Here is a 15,282-nt window from a genome sequence, read left to right as displayed (position 1 = left end):
GGGGAACCTCTATTCCGCCATCTTACTGATGTCACTTTCCCAGTCCTGGTTTTTAAGAGGGAGTGCAATCAAGACCTTGGTTAGCATCATAATTAGGACAGTTTAGAGGCAGCTCCAAACAGATGTGGTTTCTTCTCAGGATTCAGGAGGCTTTGTGAGCAAAGACTAGACTTGATAACTTGCATTTATCATGAGTTTAACACAAATGGCTCCAACTTCTCCATTCTTTGGCATCCATCAGAGTTCCGGAAGGATACAGACCACAAACTGAGAAAGCAGGAGAATGTAATAAAGAGATAATGTCCTGACAGTAGCATGTTGAGAAAATCCTAGGCTGATAATAGTGGGGGAACTGTTTCCATCCCAGGACCTGAAGGAGCAAGAGCAGGGTGCAGTTACAGAACCCTAGAGAGGAGAATCATATGGCACTACTGCTGTACAGAGCGGTCACCTGACAAAAATCGTGGCTTCAGAGGAAGGGTGCAGCCAACTTGCAACAATGGAACAGAGAGGGAACCAGAAGAATAAATAACTTGGCCATTCTTCATTCTCAGATGGGCTCTCCCTTATGGGACCAAACTGACCATCAGCCCCTCTAAGCTTATGCCATTGCTACAGCAACCATCTCGGCCAACATCTGATGGTTTCAGGGAAAGCCCTAGGGAAGGTTCTGATTGGCCAGGGTTGAGTCATCACTGTTGCACTGGGATAAAGCATTCTGACTGGCTAAGTCTGATTTGCAAAGGGGTTCAGATGGGAAAGAGAAGTTCTGACACCAGGAGAAATGAAGGCAGAGAAGAGAGCATGTGAATTCTATCCAGTGATGTCCACTCTACTTGTTCTTCTCGGAACAATGCTCTGGACTTCCACAGATCATTAGCACTTTGCAATTACCTTCTTCAGAAGGCTGCTGATCTCCCTGTGTCTCTTTATCCTAAATGTAGATTGAGCTCCTCCCCTAATTCCTCAAAATGGGATTAAAATCAGACTAGTTTTTAATTGGAGTATAGTTGATTTAAAATCAGACTATTTTAACACACACACACACACACACACACACACACACACACACACACGATTCCAGGCTCATCTGCCAGGACACACCATCAACTCAGAGGTGAATCCTGTCCAGAATGATGGTACCCCTCACATTGTCACGCAGGGCAATTTCACTTCTTCTTGTTGAGAATCTCTCCATTCCCGAAGAGGATTTTGGCTTCTTCTTTGCAAAATCAAAAGGCCTATTGAAATGCTTTGTTTTATTTTGTTGTTCTGAAATAAAAGAGCAGTCTTCCCTTCCAAAGATGGTTCAGAAAATTGCTAAGGTTAAAATAGCAGCATGTTTCCACTCCCACCCATCAAGTATTCAAAAATATGGGGGTCTAGACTCAGAGTATCCAATTTTCACAAAGATAAATTAAAATCAAAATGCATTATTGCAAAAATCGTATTTACTGCTGGGAAAAATTGACCTGACATGTATCAAGGGGGAACATTCTAGAAAGACAGCTCAATTTTCCCCATCCAGAGAGAATCCTAGCTGGGCCTCAGGGGCCCACAGGTCAGGAGCTCTGTCTGTTTGGGAAAATGCATTCTCTCTTCTTCCACCCACGTCTGGTGCTATATTATAATCAATCCCTCCTGGGTCCTGTTCTCACTTTTTCTAATTAAAAAAAAAAAAAGAGGCTTTTAATAGATGAGCTCTCTCTGCCACCCCCAACGAAGTCTTTGCAGTTTCCATAATCACAGAGGTAGGAGATCAGAACAACAGAGGAGGTTTTGTGCTGAGGTTCTGCATGTATCCCTAGTAGTGGGGGACATTTTGCCCAGCAGAGATTTAATTGGTACCTTTGCATTCTGAAGATAATGCTACTCCATTATCTATTGTTATAAACATTTTATGGTTTTTAGAGAAGACCCTTTTTTTTTTTCTAATGCGTCTCTGCTCACATTGCCTCATTGTTTCTTTAATTTGGTGAATGTTTACGACTTCTGGCCCCGCTCCTTTTCAGTGAAGAAACCAGTTGAGATCAATCTGGGCGTTAAGTATTGATCCAAGAGGCAGGGCGATCCATGGTGGAGCCTGGCCACAGCTGCTGTCTCTATGCTGTGTCTCCTGGGCTCCTGGTTTATCCCCTGCGACGTCAGGACCCCAACCTGACCCCCTGGAAGCTGGGACAGCCGCAGAATGTCAGATCCTCCCTGGATCTGCCGGATGCACCAGGAGGCCGCTGCTGTGGTGGGGCCACTGCTTTCAGCAGGGATGTGCGTGCCGTGAACTGTTCTTTCCGAAGCTTGTTTCTCCTGGGAGCCCTGCACATTCTCTTCACAATCATAGGTGTCAGAAGACAGAGAGGCAGAGCTAGAGAACTCACTGCTGACTTGCAGGAAGCGGCTGTGGAAACAGGAGGGGGACTCTTTGTTGGAAGCTATTGATAGTTTCTGCTCATGTGGCTGAGCTTAGCGTCCATGGGGCCGCTGAGCGCGAGGTGGAAACGGATTCTAAGATAATCACGATCCAGCAAAACTTTCCCCATCTTGGTTTTCACGGCAGGCTGCTGTTTTCGGAGCACAACAGTTTGAAGGCACTGAGAAAGAAAAATCCACAGACATGCAAGATTTTCCATGTGATCTCAGAGGAATCTTTGAAAGCTTGCTTTCAGAGATTCAGAACTCCTGGTCTCTCACATCTGCTGAGAACATGCTCATTCATTCATTCATTCATTCATTCATTCAATAAAGATTGATTTGAGAGTTTATATGGTAACAGGCTATAGTGATGCCCAGGTGAATAAAATAGACATAGTTCCTATCCTTTGGGGGCTTACAGTTGTTTCAGAATTTCCAGAAGGTAAGCAAATAAATGAGCAAATAGAATTACAGATTGTGCAAGTGCTATAAATTAACCCAAATTGTCAGTAATAGAGGTGAACTGTCACGTGTATGTGGTCATCCACTAGAAAGCTGGTCAAGGAAGACCTTTGTGGGGACCTGGCACTTGAGCCTTGTAGGCAAAGTGCTGGAGAGTGTGTTTCAGGCAGGGGTAGGCCATGTGCAAAGGTCCTGAGGTCAGGAGGTACTCAGCCCAGCATGGAATGGAGGCCATCATGATTCAGGCACAGGGAACCAGGGGGAGGGGGAGATAAACAGGACCATCCTGCAGATGTAGTAGGAGAGGTAGGAGTTTGGACTTTTTTTCTAAGTTTAATAGGAAGTTAAATCACAATTTAGGTTTAAATTCCTCATCAGTTGCAGTAAAGAGAGTGTGCTGGAAGGGGCAGGAATTGGAGAGGGAGGTGGCTAACTAGCACGGTGGTCCACGTGAGAGAGGATGACAGCTTGAATTCAGGTGGTCGTGTTGGGGTGTAAGGGGGTGCTGATAAGCCAGCTCTCTGAAGAGAAAACAGGCCCGAGGGTTAGGGTTTGCCAGTTTCCGTGGTGTAAGTTCTCCCACCACTGGCTGGTTCCAAGCCACCCCTGTGAGCGGCAGGGAGCTGAGAAGTGATGAGTCAGTCAGCTGCAGCGCTGTTGGAGGAGGACCTTGGTCTGTGAAGCTGGATGGAAGGGGGCACGAGGGAGGGGGGGCATGAACAGTCTCCCACTTACTGGTTTGGGTGGTGGAGAGGCTGAGAGAGCCATAGACGGAGACAGGGAGAGAATGGAAGGGGCACAGATTTGCGGGTGGGTTGGTGCCGTGAGAACAGAGCTCACCTGAAGCCCCTCCTCTTCCTCATCCTCATGCACTGGTATCAGTTCTGCATGATTTGTCCCCTCCTGTAAACACATGGCCCTGCTCTGCTAGCATCTGCCCAGCTAGTTCTGTGGGGACCTGTGCAGTAAGTTATGGGGAACAAGAGATGGGCTGGAAATCCAGAGATCAGGAAACCAAGGCTTAAGGATGTTAAGCGTGGGGTTATGTGGCTGGAGAATGGGTCAGACCCAGGCCTTCTGACCCGAAAGAGTGAGCCCTCTTCTCTGCGCCCGGTTGCTGGATTCGTTGATTGTTAAAAATCTATTAAAAACAAAACATAAGAACTAAATACTCTTTTCTTATTTTTTTTCTCTGCTCCTATTTTCCCCGGATTACTATGCACAAGGAGAAGTAGCCCGCGCTGTAAAACGGATAGTTAAATAGTCCCTCTCTAGTAACGTGGAGGGGTGGGGATCCTCAGCGTAACCTGCAACCCACAACAAAGGCAGCACCAGATGTGTTCATTTGGAAGTTACACGGGTGGTGTGCTTTGAGCTGTGTCTCTGTGAATCCCGCAGGCGCTGCTTAACCCAGGTGTGCGCGGGTGAGCATGCGAGCTGAGCCCTGCTGAGATCAAAGGCTCAATCTGGGAGCTTTCTGCTGCTTGCTTGGGTGTCTCCCCCCATCTCCAGGCGCCCTGAGCACAGCTTGGGAGCGACGGTCAAAGCTGGTGGATGATGTTTATATCAGGATGCTGTGTGTGCTTGTTTATTTAACGCCTGATGGTGGCTGCAGCCCGCCCGCTAGGCGGGGTTAACAACACGCACGATGTTAAGGAGTTTGCAGGAGGCTCTTGTTCTCACATCTTCATCCTTGGATCCAGGGTCCACATCCAGGTAAAACTGTGAAGGTGAAGAAGGAGAGTGAGCTCTGGGGTCCAACAGATGTGAGTTTGAATCCTCTCTCAGGCTTCATTGCCTGTGTGGTTTGGGCACGTGTCCTAAACTCTCTGAGCCTCAGTATTCCCACTTGTAAAGTGAGAGTAATCTTAAGTCCCACCTCTCGGAGCTGTTCTGAAATTACGTGTCCAGGTTCAGGCACGATAACGAAGGTCGTCACCATCGTCGTCATCTTCATATTCCTGATCTGAGTCCAAAAGCTCATGGGCCGTTCGCTCACCCCCCAGCAGTGTACGCGGTGCCCCTAAGTGGCCTCCAAGGGTTTTGGGTGTGACTGGGACACCAGCTCAAGCCCCGGCTCCTGGAGACCCTGCAGTTTCTGCACATCCTGGGAACATCCGTCCTCAGCGCTTCCTTTCCTGAGCTCACTTGCTCTTTGCTCTGACCAAACTATGACATGGCGTCTGGCTTTTTTTTCTCTGGTTCCCACCCACCAACACATGCACCCCACTCACAGGGGATCTGTGCATCTCGGGGCTGGAGGGCTTTTCCATGACGGCATCTACATTTGTGTCCCATCATCAAATCTCCTGCGTCTCTATCCTGAGAAGCCTCAAGCTCCTTCAGCGGTGGCTTCTGTGCATTCGCTGTCTCTCCTTCTCCTCTGGCTCCCCTTCTCTGCTTGCCCCAGCTTCAGGGCCTGTTCCCACGTGGGATTCTCACACCTCTAGGAAGACGTGGTGATTCCAGGGCAAGAGCAGGAAGGCTCTGCTCCCGCCCCTTCATCCTTCAGTCTGAGGATCTTGGATACAGTATCTCAAAAAAAAAAAAAAAAATCACCCTGAGAAATTCCCTTACCCACCTCTCTATCCTCTCCCTAATGGCCCCAGTCCGTCCCACAGATAATTTGAAACGTTTAAAGGATGAAAAACAGAGATGTTAGGAGTCCATTTGAAAGCAGTGCATTAAAAGGGCTGTTTTCTACATAGCACCGTTATGTCCCGGCTGAGAAGGGCTCCTGTTCTAGATGTTGAATCCATAAAACTATGAAATCCTTTCCTACAAAGACCCCACTGACATGCAGAAATCAAGAACTGGTTCCCACATTAAGAGTTAAGAGGAAAAGTTACTATTAATTTTCCGTTTTAAGCCATGAAATTTGCAGTTGTACGCTTATGGAGGTATTATTTTAACCTTTGTATTTCTCTTTACATTACTTTCTGGAGACAAAATTAAAAGTTAAAAAATTGATACCTGACTTCAAAAGCTCAGCATGCTAAAGGGTACGAGGCAGGAACAAAAATAAGAAGAAATGGTGACCTTTGAAGACTTAGGGAATAGAAATATATCAAGAAGTGCTTGAATTGTCCGTAAAGATAAATGTCGGAGAAATTGCCTATAAAGATAAATGGTGGGGAAAGAGAAAACAAGATTTGAGGACTTTGGAATGAGTCCCTATAATTAAAATAACATAAAACATCTGAAGAGGTTTCCAGAAATTAATCAAAACAGTGGACAATAATGTATATCTGTCAGATAACCTACATTTCTTTTCTGTTTACAAACTGAGGTTTTGTCTTGTTTCTCCAAGACTAATGAGACACTTGGCATTAGTTCATCTTCCCTGCTGCGGGTCGGGACCTCTCCTGTGCTGACTTGCCCACAGGGCGTCCCGGGGGTTTATCAGTCACATGCCTGTAAAGGACATTCCTGTTCCGCTCTCAGTGCACTCCATTTCCAAAAAGCCCTAAGGTGGAGGGTGAGAAACTTAACCCAAGGATCCTGCACGTCCCTTTTCTGATTATAAGAACAGTCACTGTAAATGAGCCATGAGTATAAAAAATATAGACCAGATAATTATTGCATTGGGAGAAAGTTTATCCGTCAATTCAAAATATAGTAGTAGATCAAATGAAAGAAAATGATAATAGCGATAATAGTGAAATTGCTAGCATTTATTGAGTACTTACAGTGTGTCAGGCACTTAAGCTATTTCTGTTATTTTGTACAATGACCACTTTAAGTAGATATTATTATTATTCCCACTGTATACGTGAGAAAATGGAGACCTGGAAAGGTTAGTGGGGACCCAGGGACAATGCAACTGGAGTCCTAGAATTGGGCAGTTGATGCCATGGTGCCTGGCACACGGTGTATTCATAAAGGTGGGCCCTGATCTCCTCCCTTACCAGCCACCAATTTTATTGAGAGTAACCTTTAAGAACCCTTCACTTGTTTATTTTCACCCATCACTTTCCAAAAGGGACTTGGAGTTTTGTTGAAGGCATCCAAGGGACCTGGCCAAGGTCTCCTGAGGGTTGCTTGGCCCCTGGCCCTCAGTCAAGGCCCAAATGAAGATGCTTCAGCTTCTTCCGGGCTTCTCTTTGTGCATCTAAATAATAAATACTTGTGTCTCTTTATTCTGATAAATCTCCCCTTGCTATAAAGTGCCTCAGTGCCTCTCAAGTGAGGAATTCTTCAAAAATCCCTTGAAACTTTGCCTCTTGTTGCTGCAGCCTCAACCCCTGTCTCCCCGGCTCACGTCTGTTTTCCTTAAACACAGCAGACACCCAGTGAGTCACCAGAGCAAGTGTGGGTGCTTGCTTCCAGAGGTGCTCCATCCCCCCCCTGGGCCCTGGGCTCCTGTCCCAGCTGCCCTGAGCCTCTCCAGGCTGGGCCCCGCCCGTGTCTTGACCTCGTCAGCCATGCCCTTGTGCCCACCCTGCCTTGGGACCTGGACGCTGCACAGCCACTTTGGCTCCACTTCACTGCTCATCCGTAGAGTTCTCCTCCTCTTGCCTCATTTCAGCCCAACTCTTTCTCATGCAGCCAAGCCAGCGTTTGTCTCTGTCTCCCGGGACCTGTCTTAGCTGGTACCTGAGACTTTCAACCCTAAGAGCAGGATCTGTTCAGTCAGAAAATACAGCTTGGGATCCAGGGAACTTTCTACATCAGAAGAAAAAGTAGACAGACAAGAAGATGCCTTTAGTTTGACAAAAAAAAAAAAACCAAAACCTGACAGATCCTTTAAATTGCCCATGTCTACAAACAAAAATGGTTCCTAAATAGAAATGAGAATTGACTTAGAGCAGAGAAGCTCTTCCACTGCCTCCTGTCATTAATACATGAACACATAGGTTCAGCTCCAAATACCTTTTTGAAAATACAAAACAAACAAACAAACAAAGCCTCCACAGACATGCACCTCTCTGTGCTTCATTTTTTGGCTAAGAACATGATGGAAAGGTATTCTCAGGCTCTGCAGTCCTTCTTTGGAATCGTTTGAGCAGTTCTGTTGTCATGAGCTTGTGAAAGGCTTCAGTTCTTTCACGCTGTAGACCATTTGGGTGAAGATAGAACCTTTTCTCCTGTCCTGTGCACCCTGGAGGTCTGGACATTCTACCTGAGGATCTCTCTCTCTCTCTCTCTCACACACACACACACACACACACACACACACACACACACACACACACACACACACGCGCTCACACATACACACGCGTGCTGGTGTGCACGTGTATCAGGATGACCAACTCATGCCCATTTGCCCAACTTATTCAGTTTTAGCTCTGGAAGTCTTGTGTCCTGGGACACAGTCCAGGCAAATGAGGACCACTGGTCACCTGTTGTATATGCATGTAGAACGGACAGGCTTCTCTTCTCTCCCCCTTCTGGAGGCTGGCACCTCCAAGTCTACAATGCTAGAAGGTGAAATGTGAGGCTGAGGAAGCAGAGGCTCCGTGAGTGTAACAGGGAGGGGGAAGAACATGGGATCCCAGGGTCTTTTACATGTTTTGCCCTGAAGCCTCATCACCAGGGGGGTCCTTGGGTTCTGAAGTCACTGGCTTTCTGACCCCCACCCAGTAGCAGAACCAGAGGCAGGGAGGGAAGATGGGGAATCAGCCAAGTGGGGTTGACTGACTTGAGATTGAGAAGGAGGCTGTTTTATTTCCGTTCTGAATCTCATGGAATATATCTACTTCTATCTTAATTAAAAAATAAGAAGAGACAATAAAATCCGTTATTACAGATTGGATGGGTAAAACAATTGCCTTAACAGTAATCTAGGAACTTAATTAGAGCCAAACATGCCCGTGTAATACACATACTCAGGAAGGAAGGGTTGAAGAGGTCCAATAAATCATTGTTTTTAAAAACAGAAGAAGCCTTTGTATTCGTCCGGTTACAGCTGATGAGGCGGTGAAGAAGCTCTAAGCGGGCTGGGTGCCATGCATCGCGGGCTTTAACGTGCGGCGTCGCGTTAGAATGGGAAGCTGTCTGGGAAAGAGCTGAACTCTGTGATTATTTGTCTGGAATGGGAAGCCGTCACTCAGGGTGGAAGCTGGTTAGTGAAGGTCCTTCACGGCCAGCTGCACGGTCCGGTCCTGCCGATCTTTGTCTAAAGTACAAGAGGCGGACGGAGGCCGGCCAGAAGCAGCTGCAGCCCCGGTTGCGCAGACTCCCTGGCAGGCAGGCTCCGGGAGCTCGCCCAACCCAGCCAGACCTGCTGCCCTTCCTCTAGGCTTGGGAGGGCTCGGGGCATCCTTCCGGGGCCTACGGGCCTGGGGGGGGCGCAGGTGCCCGAGGGGCTCTTCCGCCTTTCTGCTCTGGCTCCTCCATCAAGTGCCAGCTCCTCAGAGAGGCGTCCTGCCTGTCCACTAAGAACCTTTCACCACCACACTCCTCTCACCACCGACCCAGTTACCAGTTTAATCTTCCTCAGAGCATTTATCCACATTGGAAATTGTCCTATCGAATGGGTTCCTTACACATCACCCGTCTCCCCAGTGGGATGCAAACTCCAAGAAGGGGAGGGCAGGCTCAGATTTACTGCAGCTCTGCCTCTGGACCCGGAGCATTGCCAGGCCTGCTCCCGGGTGTGTCCTGTCCCCTGCAGTGACAGCTGCTGTTATGCTTGCCCAGCACCCATGTCTGGGTGGCGGCGCTCAGAATATCCATTTGGGGAACCGCCCTGCTTCCACTCTTAGTCTGTGTGGTCTGGGTGGGGCTTACCTGGCCCCAGGTGTGGAGAGACCACCTGGCCCCAGCTAGATAGCTAGTTTTTTCCACTCTATGGCTACAGTCACGTATTCAGGGGTGGGCTTGAGACTCACCAGTCAGTGGGCTCTGGGACTTGTGCTGGGACCCTTGGGAAAGGCTCTTCGCTGCTGAATGGGAGCTGGTAGTGGTGAGCCTGGAGCTGCTGCTGGTCTTCTTTGCCACCCCCTGGGGGGAGCTGGCCCTAGAACAAAGTCAGAGGAGACGGACGTGCATCTGACAGCAGAGTCTGAGCCTCTGTAGTTGGCCTTGTCCCAAGTCCCCCGGTCACAGGAGCCCATGATGTTCTTGTTTTTTTTTTGTTTTGTTTTGTTTTTTGTGGTATGCGGGCCTCCCTCTGCTGTGGCCTCTCCCGTTGCGGAGCACAGGCTCCGGACGCGCAGGCCCAGCGGCCATGGCTCACGGGCCCAGCCGCTCCGCGGCACGTGGGATCCTCCCGGACCGGGGCGTGAACCCGGTTCCCCGCATCGGCAGGCGGACGCGCAACCACTGCGCCACCAGGGAAGCCTGATGTTCTTGTTTTTAATAAGCCAGTTTGCATCAGGTTTTTGTCACTTACAACCAAAAGGGTCCTGACTAATACGTCTGACTCTCACTCCCCAATCTTGGTTTTACAAATCGCTTGTGAGGAGGGCCCAGCACTCTGAGCAGCAGTGGTGTTGGCGAGGGGCGACTGGCCTTCCTGCAGGGTGTTATCCTAGTGACAGTCGGGCCAAGCAAGCCACGCTGCCAAATGTGTCACCAGGGACAGTCACACACAGGTGGCTGGTTTGTCTCAGCAGATGGTGGCACCAGCTCCTCTGAGCCAAATCCTGGGTACAGGAGGGACCAGTTGGTCTGCCCCATCTCCTGTTGCTTCCTGAGGGTGCAGGTAACTCTGCCTGGAGACTCTTCAAGGCCCATTCAGAGGTTCTGCCCACCACGCCGGCCCTGACTCCAGTGAATGGCTGGCTGCATCCTCCACTCACATCCTTTGAAGTGAGGATCAGGCAGGGACACTGCCTACCTGGGTTTTAATTTCATCTTCTGTTTTCAAGAAAAAGCAAATCAAGAATGTTTCAAGGAATCCCAGTGTGTGAATGATAAAATAGGAAACTTCTCTGAAAAGAGATAGTGTTCTGTGGTTCAAATAGGTTGGGGAAACACTGGTTTAAATAAAGTCGAGTCTATTTTGCGCTTCAGGAATGTGCAGAATTTCTAACACGCGTGGGCTGTCACTCTCCAAGAGGCAGGTATGGTGGCAGCTTCTGCCAATCTCACCTGCCACAGGACCCTTGTTCGGGGAGCGTCTCTTAGGATTACGTGTTCTGCAGAATGCTCCTTGGAAGTATTTTAAGGATAAAGATGTAAAAGGGTCTTCTCCATGCCTTGGCATGAAAGTTCCCTGGGGTGAATTTGTGGGACTGGAAACTGTAGTATCGGGGCAAGATCTCATGGTCCACCCTGCTCGTTCAGAAGCTTCTGGATGGCGGTGCTGGCCTGTCTCCTTTGCCGTTCCACCCCCAGCACCTACCACAGAGCCTGTGCGTGGCTGGACTCCCATGCTTGTTGGGTGAGGGAACAAGTGATGTATGGCTGAGGGCACACATGCTTAGCCCAGGAACAGGGTAAAGTGGAGGAGCAGGAGAGCTTTCTGGAGCCTCTGGGAGACTTTGCTCTGAAGTTAAGGGTTACTTGTTTTCCTTGTGGCTCTAGAAGCCAGACCTGGGGTCGATGGGCGGCATTGTCATGGAAGTGGAATCCAGCTCAGGACAGAAGAGGCTTTTCTAGTAGTTGGCAGTAGCTTAACAAACAACAGGCTGCCGCCCTGAAGTGGGAGCAAGTGTGGATTGTTTTAGAAGGATTTGTGTCTCAGAGTTGGGCTCGCCCTGTATGATTTCCGATGGTAACTCTGAGTCTGCAGTCATGTTGAAACAACCATATGTTCTCCCTCTGTAACTTCTTTTTCTGTCATCTAAGCTGCTTCCAAAAGCTCTTGGCGTTGAACTCCATGTTTACTAAGCTGACTTCAAATATTTGAGGGTATTGGTAAAGTTTCATTATTTGCCCCGAGAAGCCCTGAATCCGTACTGCTGGGTATAGTTTGGTTTTCTTTCATAAATTCAACATATATAACAATAAAAGAACAGAATGGAAGAGTTGAGAGGGATGTGCGTCTCCATGTGCATTGTGTAGTGACGGCTCTCTCGGCAGTGCTGCATCTTAGGTCGGGTTGCGCAGAAGCACTCCCTGAGGAGAGGATGCTGTGCAGGTGCTTTATTAAGAAAGCACTTTATTAGGATCCTCGGGGAGACTGGCAAGAGGGAGGAAGAGCGTGCGGGAAGGGAAGATGCACGATGCATCTCGGGCAGCTCCGCCTCATCCCGCGGGTGGGCTCTGGAGTGTAAGTGGCAGCTCCTGTGTCACCATCAGAGGCGGAGAAGCTTTGCACTCGCAGGTGACCCGGAAATGCTCCAGCTCTGAGAAGGTACATGCTTAAGTATTAGAGATAAAGTGGCTTGGTGTCTGAAACTAGCTCCCCGATGCTTCAGAAAAAAAAGTACATTCGTGTTTACACGCACATAAATTATTATTCTGCAAAACAAAACTCCATGTAAATATTATATAATTATCTAATAAATATCTGTGTGTCATATAGACACATAAAACACATGCGAACGTGGCAAGTGAGTTCTTTGAACTTTTCTGTAGGTTTGAAAATTTCAAAGTAAAGTAATCAGTTAACCATGATTCCATCTTCTAAAATAAGCACCATAAGTTCTGTTAATATTTTGGTCTATAGTATGTCCTTCCAGTGTAGGGAGACATGTGTAGGTGGGTGCTTACAAATGTGCTGAAAGTCACTGCTGGGTTGGGGATATGGTGAAATCAGATTATAATGAGTTTTATGCAGAGGACCCAGGGATGCCCAGATTCTCCTTAGCCCAGGCTCCCCGTCACCACAAAACACAACGCAGAACCCCAGTGAGCTGGTCCAGGCTAGCGGCTGGCTTCTTCCCTAAGTCCAGGTCCGCTTGAATGCCCGGTTTCCTCCATGAATATCCCAAGTTGCCAGTGTCATCACCCCCGTGACTCTGGCCAGTGACAGCCCTAGAGAGCCCCTAGCAGAAGAGCACGTTTGTGGCAGAGCCCCAAGTCTTCCCATTGAGGTAGGAGCCCCAGACCACCAATCCCGGGAGGTTGAGCTCTCAAAGGAAGAGAGAGGCAGCAAATTTCTTCCTATGTCATTTGGAAGAAAAAGAAGAGACCCAGGCCTGTGACTTCATCTCTTTCCCATTTCTCTTCTAAAAATGCAGTCCATCCATTGTCCCTGATCTTAGGCAGTTACTTCCAACGTAAGGGTGCTGTGTCTGTCCTTAGTCCTGAGTCGTCTTGGGGAGGAAGGTGGGAGGGCTTGGGGAGTAGTCTTAACGTCACCAAGATAATGTCAGGATGGTTGTCATAGCATATGAAGCCTAGTTTATTGATTTATTTCTTAAATTAATGTACTCTCTTTTTCAGAGCAGTTTTAGTTTTACGGAAAAACGAGCAGAGAGTAGGGTGCCCGTGTACCTTCTCTCTCCCCGAACCTCAGTTTACCCTACTAGCACCTTGTACTCCTGTGGTTCGTTAGATACAATGGTTGAGCCAACGCTGATACATTGTTATTAACTAAAGCCCTGGGTTTGCGCTAGGGTTCATTCTTGGTGTACAGTCCGTGGGGTTCCTCAAACGTCTAATGACATGTTTCCACCATTACAATGTCATGCCAAATAGTTTCACTGCCTAAACCCATTCATCCCTTCACCGGAATCCTTGGCAACCACTGATGATTTTACTTGCAATATATCATGAACATTTTCTCATGCCACTAAATATTCTTAAAAAGTAAAGATCTTAGGGTTTCCCTGGTGGCGCAGTGGTTGGGAGTCCGCCTGCCAATGCGGGGGACACGGGTTCGTGCCCCGGTCCGGGAGGATCCCGCGTGCCGCAGAGCGGCTAGGCCCGTGAGCCATGGCCACTGAGCCTGCGCGTCCGGAGCCTGCGCTCCGCAACGGAAGAGGCCACGGCAGTGAGAGGCCCGCGTACCGCAAAAAAAAAAAAAAAAAAAAAAAAGTAAAGATCTTAAAGGTAATACTTTTACTTTCTCTATTAAAAATGTTTTAACCAAGTCTCTATGTTGGGGCATTTAGGCCATTTCCATTTTTTTCCCTACTATGAAATCATTAGATAAACATCATTTTACATCAGGATTTCTCAACCTGGGACTATTGATATTTGGGCAGGATAATCTTTTTTTTTTTTTTTTTGCGGTACGCGGGCCTCTCACTGCTGTGGCCTCTCCCGTTGCGGAGCACAGGCTCCGGACGCGCAGGCTCAGCGGCCACGGCTCACGGGCCCAGCCGCTCCGCGGCACGTGGGATCTTCCCGGACCGGGGCACGAACCCGCGTCCCCCGCACCGGCAGGCGGACTCTCAACCGCTGCGCCACCAGGGACGCCCCTGGGCAGGATCATCTTCTGTCATGGGAGCTGTCCCCTGTGTTGTTGGGTATTTAGCAGCAGCCTGACCTCTACCCATCAGATTCCAGTTGCACCTACCCCCCAGCTGTGACAACCCCAAAATGTCTCCAGACATTGCCAAGTGTCCCCTCGGGCAAAAAATCACCCCTGGTCAAGAACCACTGCTCTGTCTCTGTATTTCTGCACACATCCAATTATTTTCTCAGGCTAAAGTCCCATAAGTGGAATTAGTAGTTTAAATTGTCCCAATATTTTTAATGCTTTTGATAAGAGTTTTCCACTGTGCCCTTCACAGAGGTTGTTCATTGGCACCCAGCTAGAAAACATCCTCTTCCACTTCCTGGGACCAGACTTAGACGTGGAACTGGGGGGAGTCTGAGGGCGTAGAGGGTATAAGCTGTGATGTGGATAAGCTGTGATGTGGAGGCATCTGGGGCCCTCCCTCCAGGTATGGGAGGTCAAGTTCATGATGGAGAAAGTCATGCTCACCTGTGCGTAACTTTGTCCAGAACCGGCTTGAAATCCCCAGGCCTTTGAACGTACGCGAGACTGTGTCATCGAGTTTCTATCTGTTGAGAAACCTACCTTCCCCTCTGGCCATCACGTCCCACCTGGTGGCCTGGAGCCTCACAGACAGGCGAGGAAGCAGGAGGCGACTTCCTACTGCAACCCCACAACCTAGAGCGGGCACCAGGTGAGCATGCTCTGCCAGTGCCCAGTGCAAAGGCAAGGATGGGGACGGGAGGCAACCTGCACAGGCAGCTGCCAGATGGACGGGCATCCTTGAGACTTAAGTAAGTAGAGGAGCAGGTCTGCCTGTGGGCGGAGTCTCTTAAGCTTGTGGACCCAGAGGTAATGTGATACTTTCCCCAGAAAACAGCCTGCCTAGTGAACAGCCCCCTCCAAACTCCTCCCTAAAATGCCCCCAAGGTGATCCTACCTGGATTGTGTTTTCATCCACGCACATGTGGTTTTACTCACGACTGCATCATTTTCATGAGAGGGTATTTAACCTGCAGGTAACCAAGAGCGGAGAAAGCTCAGAGCCCACTTGATGGCTCCTGTATCTGCTCTTTTCTCTCCTCTCTCCTTTGGTCTTCAGGCCGTGAACTCTCTGTAAATTTGCTGCC

This window comes from Physeter macrocephalus, chromosome 14 (genome assembly GCF_002837175.3).
Source record: "Physeter macrocephalus isolate SW-GA chromosome 14, ASM283717v5, whole genome shotgun sequence".
NCBI classification, from domain to species: Eukaryota; Metazoa; Chordata; class Mammalia; order Artiodactyla; family Physeteridae; genus Physeter; species Physeter macrocephalus.
The sequence above is the reverse complement of the archived record's forward strand: the minus strand, read 5'-3'. Positions refer to the sequence as shown.